The 14950-nt window shown below is 45.0% G+C and overlaps 1 protein-coding gene across 1 annotated transcript in view; it reads left to right on the top strand.

Moving 5' to 3' along the window:
- Positions 1–14950, top strand: part of ZNF536 (zinc finger protein 536) — a 523230-nt gene that overhangs the window by 2934 nt on the left and 505346 nt on the right.

Below are 14950 nucleotides of genomic sequence, written 5' to 3'. Positions count from 1 at the left end.
TATGGAAACATAACAATAATGAAGGCAGATAAAGACCTTATGACCTATCTAGTCTACCTAACCATGTCACGTCTGTGTAGAAAGAGCTTAAGCTTACTGAAATTTATGGGGGATTTAGAAAACATTTAAAAACACATCTGTTCTTGAAATAGTTAGGTAGTTAGTTTGTAAAATTTTTATTATGTAATAATCAGATCATAGAATTTCATGGTTTTGTGGTATATAAATAAATTGTTATTATTATTATTATTATTATCTACTACTCTCTCTTCCTATCCTTTAGATATCCAACATACTTGTCCCAAGCTTTCTTGAATTCAGATATACTTTTTTCCTCCACCAACTCCACTAGGAGGCCATTCCATGATCACCACCCTTTCCATGAAAAAGTATTTTCTGAGGTTACCTCTGAGTGTATCTCCTTTCACGTTCATCCTATGCCCCCTCATTCCAGAGTTTCTTTCAACTAAAAGAGACTCGCAACTGGAAATGGCCTTAGGCGTACATAGGCATACCTATGCATCTCCATAGGTGTGAGACCGGCACCATAATGTAGGCCTTTAAAATGCTGGCCTACAGTCAAGGCACCTATTTAAAAAAAAAAAACAGCCACCATTCTATGAATGGCGCCTATGTGTGATTGACATGTGATCGGTGAGTTTCTTAGATGGCCGCCAATACTGGTGCCATTTTTAGAATCTGACCCTTAGTGCCCATACACATGACTAACATTTAGGTGCACACATTTAGGCCAATGAAACCCAGGCTTAAAATACCTGCACCTAGGTTTATGCGCTGTCACAGTGCACCTAACTTTTAGGAGTGCCTAGAAGGCCCTTCTATCAAACAGTGGTAAAATGTGGCCTTATGGAGGTCATTCCCACATGCTATGGTCATTTTCATTTCTGGGGCAATATGTCTGATTGTTCTATTTTACTTATTAATGATCATGTGCTAATTTTCCCATTGGCATGTGAGTCCCTACCACCAACCAATCTTTAGGCAGAAAGGGCTCCGATACTAAGCACGCCCTTAATCAGTTATCACACAGCCACGTAGCTGCATTAACTGGATAGCACAGAACACTCCCATTTTCTGCCTCTAGACCTGCCCCAGTGGCAAGATCAGAAGGAGCCACAGAGGGCAGTGACGTAGCGAGGGTGAGAGGCACCCAGGAGGGGAGTGTCACCCCTCCTGCCATCTTCTATGCTCCCCCCTCCACACGCTCCTTCCCCGTCCCCTCCTGTTGCACGGGCACACCACTTCCCTTGCCCCGTACCTCTGTGATGTTCCTGATGTAAGCAGCAACCCCCCAAGCTGCGGTCACGCCTGCATCGGCTCTTCCTCTGACATCACTTCCTAAGCGAGGACCCAGGAAGTGACATTAGTGGATGATCCAACGCTGGTGCTACAGTAAGTTGGGGGGGGAGTGGTTTCTGCTCACACCAGAAATGTTTCAGAGGTACTGGGGAAGGGATAGGAGGACAGGTGCCTGTGCCCTCCCCAAGACGGCACCCGGCATAGACCGCCCCCTTTCCCCTTACTACACTACTGATAGAAGGGCTTCCTTAGTTCTCAGTTTGATGCTCCAACCATAAGACTGCTCTTCCCCATGCCCTAGTATTTCCTACCATAAATCATGTGTTTAACATGCGAAAATATTTTATAAAATTACCCCCATGGACGGCAATTAATTAAAGCATCTCCATAGCTAAAGATGTGAGTTGCATGCAGGAAAGGTTTGTTACGTTATTGACCACCCTGTGTACACAGCTTGTATATGCTGAAGGGGGCTTATATACTAAAGTGCAGTAACTTTTTTGGCAAAATTAGCAAGTAGTAAGTAGAAGACCAGGATGCTCACGGTTGGAGCTGTGCCTAGCATGTCACCTGCAGTTACCACATATAAGAGTCCCTAATTAAATTCATTAGCAATTAGCGTGGAGCACTTGATGCTGCATCTTGAGGAGGTGTTAAGATCACCCACACTAGCTGTACAGGTGACAGTTGGCATTCACTAATTGCTATATGCTAACTGCAATGTGCAGCCCGCACCCAATCTCCTCCTATGCTCACCTAATTCCTGCACCATCTTGTGTTAAGCAGTTAGTGTGGGATTTTTTTAACACGCTGGCTGTATCACATGGTAGCTGTTAGTGAAGGCCGGTGCTTACAGTTAGCATATGCTAAATCACATATTAACTGCTTAGCACACTCTAATAAATATGTTCCTTAATTTACCTGCTGTTTGAAGAGGAATTTCTAGGGTGAAGTTCAGCAGAGATGTGCATTCATTTGCATACATTTGAGAATAAATGTGTTTAAGAAATTTATATCCCACACTTTTCTACCTTTCTAGGCAGGTTTAAAAACAAACAGGCATAATAAAAACTTTGAAATCTAAAAATGAAACAGGCCAAAACACAATAAAAATCAGTAACACATGAACGTAATCAAAATGAGAAGGCTTTCAAAAATAACTAGGCTTTCAGCCTCTTTCTAAACCCAGTCACAGAGCTAATCTGGTGAATTTCAGCAGGGAGTAATTTGAATGCACATGCATAATTTTACCTAGAAAAAAATTGTGTACCCCAAATAATAAGTGCAAATGTGAACACAGTTATACAATTACTCCATAATAGACAGTTGTTACTCCTTGGAGCTTACTGTTCTGTAAATACACATAGATACAAACTAAGAAGCTATGAGTTACAACTGTGAGGTCATGAATGGGAAGAATTAAACCAGGAAGTTTTTAGTTTGGTTAATTGCAGCAAAGGCCAACTTAAGTTATCTAGGTGTTCTCTCAGGATTTCTGCAGCTGGCATTGTGCATATTGCAGGTTTCTGGATCTCGCTGCATCTTGTCAGGTAGAAGCCAACGTTTCAGCCACCATGCTGTGGCTTTCTTCAGGGAATGTTCCGAAGTCTTCAGTTTGACTTTGTAAATAGTGGGTTTACTGACCCGATTGGTAACAATGCATTAAAGAAAATAACAAATATTTTTATAATCTATGGGGTTCATAATAAAAAAAAAAAAAAGTCTAAAAAGTGTCCTAAATGGCTACTTGGACGATCAAAAAGCCTGATCGTCCAAGTACCCATAACCAAAGCTGGTTTTTAGACGTATCTAAAACCAGCTTAGGCCTTTCCCCTGCCTCTAAATGCACAGAGAGAAAAGAAGCGTGTTTAGAGGAGGGGAAAGGGCGGGCGGTGGGCGGGAGGTGGGCTGACCTACACCTAGGCGTGCAGCAGGTATAACCAAAACCGTAGGCAGGTTGCCTAGTCGGCACTTATACCTTTTTGACTTAGATGAAGTCAAACCAGGTCTAAGTGCCGAAAAAGGGGCCACTGAGCTGATGGCCGCTGGCGCGATCAGTTCAGCGGCCCGGCAACCTACCCACCGCAACCATCGCGGCAGGAGAGATGCCTCATCTCCCCTACCGCGATGCCATCACTCCTCTACCCGAACTACCACGACCCGCGGAAGGAGAGATGCCATATCTCTCCTGCCGCGGGTTGCGGCAGTTCGGGTAGAAGAGTGATGGCATCGCGGTAGGGGAGATGAGGCATCTCTCCTGCTACGATACATCACCCCCCCAAACACACACAACATCGGGGCAAGAGGGAGCCCAAGCCCTCTTGCCCCAGCGATCGTGCCCCCCCCACCGAGTACGATCGGGCCAGGAGGGAGCCCAAACCCTCCTGGCCCCGGCGACCCCCCCAAGTACAATCGGGCCAGGAAGGAGCCCAAACCCTCCTGGCTCCAGCGACTCCCCCCAACTGGATCTGGCCAGGAGGAAGCCCAAGCCTTCCTGGCCCCGGTGACCCCCTACCCCCCACCCCCACTACAACACGGGCAGGAGGGATCCCAGGCCCTCCTTCCCTCGACACAACTCCCTCCCCCCAACGACCGCTCCCGAACCCCAGATCGGTCCCCCTACCGCCGACCCGTGACCCCCTCAGCCCAACCCGGACCATGTGCTTAAGGCCCCACCCACAGGAGGAGCCTAAGGCTCCCAGGCCTATTCTGATTGGCCCAGGTGCTTCAGGCCCCACCTGTGGGCAGGGTTTCAGCCGCCTGGGTCAATCCGGCCCCATTCTGGAGCCGGCAGGCTTGCCAGATGGGCGGGCGTGGCACCCATCCGTCTGGCCAACATTGAAAGGTACGGGGAAGGGGGGGTGGGGGGTTGTGGGTTCGGCCGGGGGGGTCACGGGTCGGCGGGGGGGGCGAGCAGGGGTTCGGGGGGGTGGTTGTTGGGGGGAAGGGGGTTGTGTTGAGGGCAGGAGGGCCTGGGATCCCTCCTGCCCGTATTGTAGTGGGGGGTGAGGGGTAGGGGGTTTCTGGGGCCAGGAGGGCTTGGACTCCCTCCTGGCCAGATGCAGTCGGGGGGGGGGGGGGGGCCGGGGCTCAGAGGGTTTGGGCTCCCTCCTGGCCCGATCGTACTCAGGGGGGGGGTCGCTGGGGCCAGGATGGTTTTGGCTCCCTCCTGGCCCGATTGTACTCAGCCGGGGGGGAGCATGATCGCCGGGGCAAGAGGGCTTGGGCTCCCTCTTGCTCCGATGTCGTCGGGGGGTGCCGCGGGTGCCCGAGGCAGGGGGGCTTGGGTTCCCTCCTGCCACAATGTTGTGTGTGTGTGTGGGGGGGGAGTTGGGAGGGATTTTGTAACTGGTATTTTTTTGACAGACACCGGTTACATAATCCAGCTTTTAGGCTAAGGACTGGCTCCTCCTTCTCTTAAAAGCCTTTGTGTTGGACGTTTGGGCTTATGCGTTTTTTTGGTTCATTATGGGGTATAAGTGTAAACATCGTGGGGGTGTACTTGTAGACATTGTGGTTGGCTGGGCGTTTAAACAGCTGAAGGTAGAGGCAGGCCATAATCAAAACAAGGACGTTTGTTTTGGTTATGGACACTTTCCCTGCTTCTGCTTTCAACGTTTAAGGCCTTAGGCCAAAAAGGGACGTAGACTGTTTTTTGATTATGCCCCTCTATCGTTTTTACAATAAGGAAGTTTTTCTGACTAATGATAGCTTCAAAAGTTGGTGACAAGATTATTTACTTGTCACTGAGAAGCATTTGAAGTCTTTTTCCTCCTTTAATTATAATTTATGTTTATTTAGAGAAGACTGTTCAATATATAGAGGACTTTAATTGGAATTTGTCCTAACTTTATGCAATCACTTAGCTGGTTAGGATATGGTTAGTTTCAATATTGGGTCCAATAACTTTTCATCCTCACATGCATTGAGTTTTCATTCTCAACAGCATCTCATAAATGTACTGGTTAGCGTAGCTTATGGTCCTGGGTTCTCCTCTCAATGGCTCATTAGCCCATCCATCAGGCTACTTAAGACACCTGTGTGATGCTCTACTGACTTCTCCCATACCAGATGTGCTGTTCTAGAGACAGGTATGCACTGTTTCATTCAGATTTTTCGGGAGTGGGAGGGGGTTAATGACCACTGGGAGAGCATATAGGGGTCATTGCTTAATCCCTCCAGTGGTCATTTCGTCAATTTGGGTAACTTTTTGTCACTTAGACACTTTATAAACGTCTAAATTCCATCCAGGACATCTTGGGAAAAGTTTGATTATAGGTGCAGGACATCCAAATATGATATGCATCCAAGTCTAAGCATGCCGAAAACCCACCCATAACACGCCTCCCAAAACGCCCCCCTGGATCTTTGGATGCACAGCAACTAGAACACCTTGCAAGACATTCAGAAAGATAGTTTTGAAAATCAGCGCTCGGATGTCCCGGCGATTAGGACGTCCAAGTGCTGACTTATGACGGTTTTGGGACATCTTAATTTTTTTTTATTATGAGGCCCATAATATTTTTACATCTCCTTCCTAGACAAACAGCAATTATGTACGCCATTAATTGGCTCATACGCACATTCGTGCTTGGTGATATTCTATAGAATTGGCACACATGGACATTTCATGGGTGTATCATTATGTGACGTGCAATTTATAGTATACCATAAGGTACACTTAGCACAGCAACTTTGACCAGCTATTGGCTTGGCATATGTGGTCATGCCTAGGTTTCAGGGTGCCAAAGCAGTTTTGTGCTTGTATTCTGTAAGGGGTTAGGTGCACCTGAATGCCATTACAGAACTGGTGCTAAGCCCGCCCCTTTGTGGCACCTTAATAATAATATTGTTAAAAGAAAATAACACCGTTTAAACAATACTGTTTAGACTTTTAAAAATATTTGAACACACTAATAAAAAGATTGATTAAAGTAATATAAGTAAAGAACAATGAAGATATATCTCATTAGTGCACAATTCCATGGTGGGTGTTTTTCCTAGATTATATCATTTTTGGACCATGTAGTCAGACAATCATTTGGGTTTATTGGTTATACCTTAATTTAGGTGCCATTTGATAAAATTATTCCTTTAGTGCTGGCCCATTTCTGTATCCAAGCAAGTCAGAGGGAAAACAACAGCAGAAAGGTATTAGAGCAATAACAGGATAATGGCCGCTGATGGAACAACAAGGCAAAGCCAAAATGCAGGGAAGCAACTTTATTAGGAGATCCAACCCAGCCTGTGTTTCAGCGATTGCCTGTGTCTTTGGTGTAAGGGATGACTGAATAGAGAACACAGTGTTAAGTCTTCCTTCAAACGACCACATGCATAATCACAAAAATCAGCAAACTGCGTGCGCCTTCCCGTGTTGGGACCCTTATAAAGTTGTTTCCCTGCGATTCTGGCTCCGCCTTGTTGTACCATCACTTTTATTGCCAAATCTGTGCCGGCTTTTCTGGAGACCGGCAATATTCAGCATCAGTATATAGGCAATAAACCAAGCCATTTTGCTTTGGCTTTCCCCCGTTTCTGGAATTGCTGACAAGTGTACTGAAGATTACCTTGTTGCTGCCCTGCATTGTTTGTTTAGTTATCTAGGCTTTGGTACTGATTATCACCGGTCACCAGATAACTCCTGCTGAAAATCCATGCATGGCCCCGATCAGTGGGACTTAATTAGGTGGGAGGGGCTATTACCCCGAGAAGTCTTTTTAAATATTGAGCCCTATGTGGGACAATATTCAAAGCAATATTAAAAACTGGTTACAATTGGCTTCCGGCTGATTAAATTGCATGTTTGGAGCTAACCACTCATTTTCAATGTCACTTAAATGGTTATTGTTGCTGAGAATAACTAGCTATTGGCTATTTGGGGTGCGTTCTGGGTGCAAACTTTGCACTTGGCTGGCTAGGTGTCAAAGATCAGCACTCAATCGGCCAGGTTAAAGCATAAATAGGACTGCACAAAAGTCAGTCCTAACTTTGGGCCCTTCTTACAAAGCCTTTTACTTTAGTGGTTCCCATTCATAAAATCTGGACCCCCTTAGCCCCGCCCCCAAACCTGCCCATCCCCGCCCCAGTCCTGCCCCTAATCCTACTCTAGTCCCGCCCCCACTGCTTGTTTTGGATGGGCAGAAAGGCATGCGCTGATGCGACGAGATAGTGGCACGTGCACTCGCACGTGCCCGTGACACCATCGCTTGGCATCTGCACATGCGTAGATGCCCTCTTGCCCAACACAATTTCAGGGGAAGCTTTTCAAAACCTGGACAAAGTGCCGGGTTTTGAAAAGCCGACCGGACCCCCGGGCATGTCGTCAAAACTATCCGAGGAAATCCAGACATCTGGTAACTCTAACCAAAGCCAATTCAATTCCTAAGGGCTTTGGTACATTTGCCGCAGAAGAATCACTATCACAGCTTTGTAAAAAAAGAGCCTTTTATGCGGTGTACTTTAGCCAGTTAAGAGCTGGATTTCGCAGTTAATTAGGTATGCGTTAGGTGGCTCCAGAAACCTGGAAATTTAATGCCAATGCCTGGACAAGTCTTTGGCATTGAATTTCTGGTTTGAATGCCAGTGGCGAGCAGCAAAAAACTATACCTGCCAACCAAATATTGAGCCCTATATTTTAAAAAACTGAAGTTCATGCTAAGATCTTATGTGCACGCTGATAAAGTCGAAGGTTTAAAACTGAGAATCCAAATGATATTCTCTTGCCACTTATGAAATTTGTATGAGGGTGAGCTAGTGTCTGCTAAAATAATACAACCCCTCCCCCCATACTCACTTCGAGTTAAAGCAGGTGAGATATCTGGCCTCGTCCATATTTTTAAGGCCACTTACCAATGGATAGCAAATTGAAAGTTATAACCTGAATCTGTTGTAATGGAGCATCTCACTAATACTGTAATCATTCTGCAAGCCTAACAGAGGAAATCATGCCATAACAAATACTCTGTTACCAATGGCAACATTGATTTCTCCAATCAGCCATTAAGTCTAGAAAATGAAAGACAGTTTGAGGTACCTCTAGGCATTACATTGCCCACTGTTAAAGATCTGGTGGCGGGCTGTTGAAGATAATTCTTTTTTTTTTTAAAGTTTCAATAAATATTTCAGTATTGGAAGCAATTTTCCTACTGCAATTATTAAATAGATGTTAGTATATTTTTCTTGTTCTCACTGTTGTCATTTTCCAGCGTAATGCCCATCTTGGATTCAATTAGTATTAAGTATGAGTTTACCAGCTTGTTACAGGCCAGTAAAGAAATTGTTAAAACATATAAATCTGTCTTACACATTCCATAGATTCCTTAGGTATTTAATACTGTTGTTTAAATACCCACAAAACACATTGTCCAAAACCTAGGGCTCCTATTACTAAGCTGCGCTAGTGGTTTTAGCACGTGCTACAATGCCACGCATGCTAGATGCTAACACCTCCATAGAGCTGGTGTTAGTTTAGCCGCATAGCGTGAGGGTTAGCGTGCGCTAATTTTCACGCGCTAAAAATGCTACCGCTTCTTAGTAAAAGGAGCCCCTAGAGATTTGGTCTTGTGGGAAATGTATTAGAGGGAAAATCATCAATGTGGGCTACTGTTAAGTTGGATTATTTTACCACAAGTTGAGTTATGTTAGCACAGGGTGTCTTCCCCGTCTATACTTAAACCTTTTTCAATTGCAAAATCTCTCACATGATCCTCAGCGAGGCCACCTCCCCACTCAATAAATCTTCATAGTAGGTGGCTTTACACCTCCTCTCGTCATCGGATCCTTATATTTTCTTAATTTTCTTAAACTTTTTTTGTGCTTGTATTCTTTATAATTTTTTTTATATAATTTAATGTTTAAATACTTAAATATTGGCTAAAATAAATTTACTTAGCTTTAGATCAGCTCAATTTCTGGTCTCAGTTCATAAAACGGGGGATAACCGACATGTTTCACCCATGTGTTCTGATACGTTTTTTTCAAGGTTATCTCTCCCTGTAACCATAAGGTGGAAAAATTAGTTTAAATTCACACCCTAAAGGCCCTTAAATATTTAAGTCCCCTTATAGGAAACAAGTTTCTTACCAATAAATATCACTCCATTCCGAACAGACCATTCTCCTCTCCACGGCAACAGAACTATGACCTCATGGGATGTCCCTACTCCCTAGTTACCATTTAAACTTTCAAACTTTATCCAACTGTTCCTATGCTTGTATGAATGACATATTACGGACCCGTCCCCGAGGAGTCCAACTAGACAAGAGTGGCCCATTCTAATTCTTCATTTAACCCGGCAGGAGCCACTGTATTAAGATGGTAAATCTATCTTTGTTCGATGAAATTTAACCTCACTTCCCAGTTCCCATCATTTTCCATATCAATTGTATCTATCACCCTCCACCTTAATTGATCCACCCTATGTTGTTTTTCCTTACAGTGTGACACAATCGGGACTTGTATGTTCATTGTGCTTAATCTGGATTTATGTTCATTTAAACGCAATTGAACAGCCCGTTTAGTCCAGCCTACATAGACCAGATCACATGAGCATACTAATAATATATAAACAACCCCAGAAGATCTACAAGTGGTATTGTTCCTCGGGGACGCGTCCGTAATATGTCATTCATACAAGCATAGGAACAGTTGGATAAAGTTTGAATGGTAACTAGGGAGTAGGGACATCCCATGAGGTCAGAGTTCTGTTGCCGTGGGAGGTCCCTTTAAAAACAGAAAGTTAACCCTGCTTCCTCCATTTCTGGAGAGGTCTGTTCGGAATGGAGTGATATTTATTGGTAAGCAAATTGTTTCCTATAAGGGGACTTAAATATTTAAGGGTCTTTAGGGTGTGAATTTAAACTAATTTTTCCACCTTATGGTTACAGGGAGAGATAACCTTGAAAAAACCGTATCAGAACACATGGGTGAAACATGTCGGCAGGGCCGGATTTAGATGAAAAGAGGCCCTAGGCTATTCCATTTATGAGGCCCTTTCACCTCCCATTTTTAAGTTTGTAAATTACATGAGAGAAAATAAAATACATCATTACTGTGATATATATCAATATGTTAAATGAAACATGTTGTTATTAGTACTAACCTTTATAAAAAATGTGACACGGATAATAAATAAAAAAAAGTCGAGAACACTTATTTGGACATTTATTCTCAGCACCATATATAGTACTTGTCACAATAACTAATCAAACATAACACACAACATTGCCCCTTCCTATTTCCATAGTGCCCCCAGTGCGTCCTTCCTCACCTCACCCCCCCTCCGATGCCCGCCTGCCTCCCATCCCCCTTCCATTGAACACCCCCCTATGCCATCCTGCCTGCCTGCCTTCCATTAAACCCCCCACCCCCCTCCGATGCCAGCCTGCCTGCCTCCCATCCCCCTTCCATTGAAACCCCCCACTCCACCCCACCCCCGATGCCAGTCTGGGCCGCCCTGTCCTGACAGATCCACGTTTTGCCTCTCTCCTCGCGGGGCTGGGCTTTGCCCAGCTGTTTCCGGACTGACGTCTTTCCCTCCCCGATCCTCCTCCCAGGGCGAGAAAAAGAAAGGGAGAAGCCGAGTTGGCGCCCCGTTGCGGCCGGTTCCGATCCTGAAGCATAGAATTTCTCCTTATTTTCGGTTCAATGTTTTAGTGTTCACTTTTTTTAGAATAGTGTTATTTTAATTTTGCTAACAATTTGAATGTAGGCCCCTCTTGATCTTGAGGCCCTAGGCTGAAGCCTAGTTAGCCTATAGGAAAATCCGGCCCTGCATGTTGGTTATCCCCCGTTCTATGAACTGAGACCAGAAATTGAGCTGATCTAAAGCTAAGTAAATTTATTTTAGCCACTATTTATGAAATATTTAAATATTTAAACATTAAATTATATAAAGAATTATAAAGAATACAAGCACAAAAAAAGTTTAAGAAAATATAAGGATCCGATGATGAGAGGAGGTGTAAAGCCACCTACTATGAAGATTTATTGAGTGGGGAGGTGGCCTCGCTGAGGATCATGTGAGAGATTTTGCAATTGAAAAAGGTTTAAGTATATAAGGTTTGTAATCCCTTATATATTGAGACTGTGAATTACTATTGCCTTTTTCTTTAAGAAGTTATATGAGTTGGGTGCCTTTGAGTCTAATTTATTGAAAGCACAGGGTGTCTTGGCATAAAGGTCAAAATCCTATATATGATGTTGAGAAATTGACACTGTAAAATTTTGCTCTAAGTGCGATACTTCTCCCTCCGAATCCGTGGTTTCAGTATCGGCGGATTCGGTTATTCATAATTTTTTTTGAAGCAGGAAATGCTGCATTCCATACCTCCCCGCCTCCCTTCCCCCAGGACGGGCGCCTCTTCGCTCTGTTTTAGCAAAGCATCTTGCTAGCGGCGATGTTCTCCGAACCCAGCCAATGAAGAGCTACGCTTCTGCTGCTCACCCTCTCACCCCCTCTTCTTGCCTGTGAAGCTCGTGTGCGCTTCTGCTTTCAACCTGCCCTTCCCTCCCACCCCCTTCTATCTTAGTCTATCCAGCGTGGAGGACGTCAAGGCTCGCGCAAACTGGGAACGAAATATCAGGCTGAGAGCTGAGGCCAAGGGGAATCCATGGACATCATTTACCTTGACTTCCAGAAAGCTTTCGACATCTGGTAACCCACGAACGGCTGTTTAAGAAGCTGTGGAACCACGGGGTGCAAGGGGATGTCCACCGATGGATCAAAAACTGGCTGGCAGGCAGGAAACAGAGGGTTGGAGGGTTGGCCACTACTCAGACTGGCTATGCGTCACGAGTGGAGTTCCGCAGGGGTCTGTGCTGGGACCGCTCCTGCTCAATATATTTATTAACGACCTAGAGGCGGGAGCAAAATGTGAGGTTATAAAATTTGCGGATGACACCAAACTCTGCAGCAGAGTTAGAACTGTGGAAGACTGCGAAGACCTGCAAAGGGATCTAACGAGCCTGGAAGGGTGGGCAAAAAAGTGGCAAATGAGCTTTAACATAGAGAAATGCAAGGTCATGCATGTAGGGAAAAAAAAAACGATGTTCAGCTACAAAATGGGGGGATCACTACTAGGGGTAAGTAACATTGAAAGAGACCTGGGGGTGATGGTAGACACAACAATGAAGGCGTCGGCACAATGCTTGATGGCCTCAAGGAAAGCAAACCAAATGTTGAATATCATTAAAAAGGGTATCACTGCCAGGACGAAGGAAGTCATCATGCCACTGTATCATGCAATGGTGCACCCGCATCTGGAGTAATGTGTCCAGTACTGGTCGCCTTACCTCAAGAAGAACATGGCAGTACTTGAGGGAGTCCAGAGAAGAGCGACTAAACTGATAAAGGGTATGGAAAACTTCTCATATGCTGATATATTGAAAAAGCTGGGGCTGTTCTCCCTGGAAAAGCGGAGACTTAGAGGAGACATGATAGAAACCTTCAAAATCCTGAAGGGCATAGAAAAGGTAGACAGGGACAGATTCTTCACAATGTGGGGAACCACAAGTACATGGGGGCACTCGGAGAAATTAAAAGGGGACAGGTTTAGAACAAACGCTAGGAAGTTATTTTTTACCCAGAGGGTGGTGGACACATGGAACGCGCTTCCGGAGGCCGTGATAGGCCAGAGCACGTTACAGGGCTTCAAAGAAGGTTTAGATAGGTTCCTAGAGGATAAAGGGATTGAGGGGTACAAATAGGAGTTGAGCTAGGTTATAGGAATAGTCAGGGACCACTGCACAGGTGATAGGCCTGAGGGGCCGCCGCGGGAGCGGACCGCTGTGCGGGATGGACCTCTGGTCTAACCCAGCGGAGGCAAATTCTTATGTTCTTACCTGTTTGGGAGTTCCCAGTGGCATTTTCACATCCAGGTTTACCACTCTTTCCTTCCTTGGTTTCTTTCTGGTCCACCGCCGATAGTCAGCGCCACTTCTGTTCTTACTGAGTCCAGTGCTGGGATGGGCGGACCAACGGGCATCTTTGACCAGGTAAGGTCCGGGATGCCAGGAGGAAGGCGGGAGGGAGGTGGGGGAGGGTCAGAGAGGCCCAAAAGTTATTCGCAAACTTTCAACATTTGCGGGCCGGCTCTGCCCCTAACCCCCACGAATATTAAGGGAGAAGTGCTATTTTAAAAACAGTACCCAGAACTGGGTGCCATTTATAGAATAGCATTTATTGCCAGATTCTGCACCTAATTTTAGGTGTGAGGATTTACACCAAGTCAAACTTGGTGAGAATTCTTGTGCCTAAATTATGTGCGGATCATTTTTATTCCATAAAACTGCAGATAAATTCCTGGAATGCTCCCAATCTGTCCATGCCTAGGGTTACCAGATGTCTGGATTTCCCCGGATATGTCCTCCTTTTGAGGATGTCCTGGGTTCCGGTGGCTTTTTAAAACCTAGCACTTTCTCCTGGTTTTGAAAAGCTTTCCTCCACATCGCGTCAGGCAGCAGGTCATCTGCGCATGCGCAGATGCTACATGATGATATCACATTCGTGTGACATCATCACTGTGCATCAGTGCAGACGCGGGTGACCTCTTGCCTGATAAGAGCAGGCAGCAGGTGGTGTGGCTGGGGAGGGATTGGGGGCAGGACTGGGGCATGATGGGATGGAGATGGGTGGAACTGGGGGCAGGTCTAGGGGTCTGTATTTTCCATTTAGAGAATAATGCTGATTTGTGCCCAACTGGTGTGCCAGGATTTAGACCTGGTTTCACTTGTGTAACTCCACATGCCTAAAGTTGGGTGTGGATCCTAGCACTAAGCGTTATTCTATAAAGCATGCCAATCCCTGATTGGTGTAGCTCGACTTTACTACAGGAAGAGGCGGTCGGAGCAGACCGTGAGTGATTTTCTTCACCCGCCAGCGCTCCAGCTGCCTTCTCCTGCCCCCCTGACTTTTGACAGGTGAAAATACGTATTCGCAGATTTATGAAATTCGCAGGGGTTCCTGGAACAGAACCCCCACAAATTTTAGGGGAGTACTGTATATGTAACTCATTTTATTCCATCACAGCTTCTAGATCCAGAATCTTGTTTCCCATACTTTGAGTATTAGTATATACTGCTTTCCAGACATTGCCCCTTTTTCCCATCCTTGTAGAGGTATTCAGCGATTTACTTACCTGAGGGCTTTGATTACCCTGCCCCATAACTTCTAGTTTAAAGACCTCTTCGGTAGATTAGCAAGCCTGCTGCCAAAGATACTTCTTCCCTTCTTTGATAGATGCACATCATCCCTACTTAGCAGCTGATCGCAATTCTATAATGCATAGACACACTATAGAGAATCATGCTCAGTGGCGCTTAGTGAATCTAGACGTGTCTATATTATTAGACGCCCTTTGCAGAATTTTCTTTTAGGCATTGCATAGATGTCCTCATAACGTCTATAATGTTATCGTGTGTTAGCATTATGACATCATTGGAATGGCAGTTTTATGCTTTTTTTTTACATTACAATTATATGCAGTAAAATGCTGGCACCACTATTTTATTTATCTTTTAATTATTTATAAACCACTTATATCCTATGTGATATTTAAATTTGGCTCCTATATCAAATTTCTTCTCTGTTCTGGTTGCCCAGGGTCATAAGGAGCAGTGGGTGATTTGAAAC

Source organism: Geotrypetes seraphini, chromosome 4, assembly GCF_902459505.1.
Source record: "Geotrypetes seraphini chromosome 4, aGeoSer1.1, whole genome shotgun sequence".
Taxonomy (NCBI): Eukaryota; Metazoa; Chordata; class Amphibia; order Gymnophiona; family Dermophiidae; genus Geotrypetes; species Geotrypetes seraphini.
Note: the sequence above shows the minus strand (reverse complement) of the source record. Positions and strands in the feature narration are given on the sequence as shown.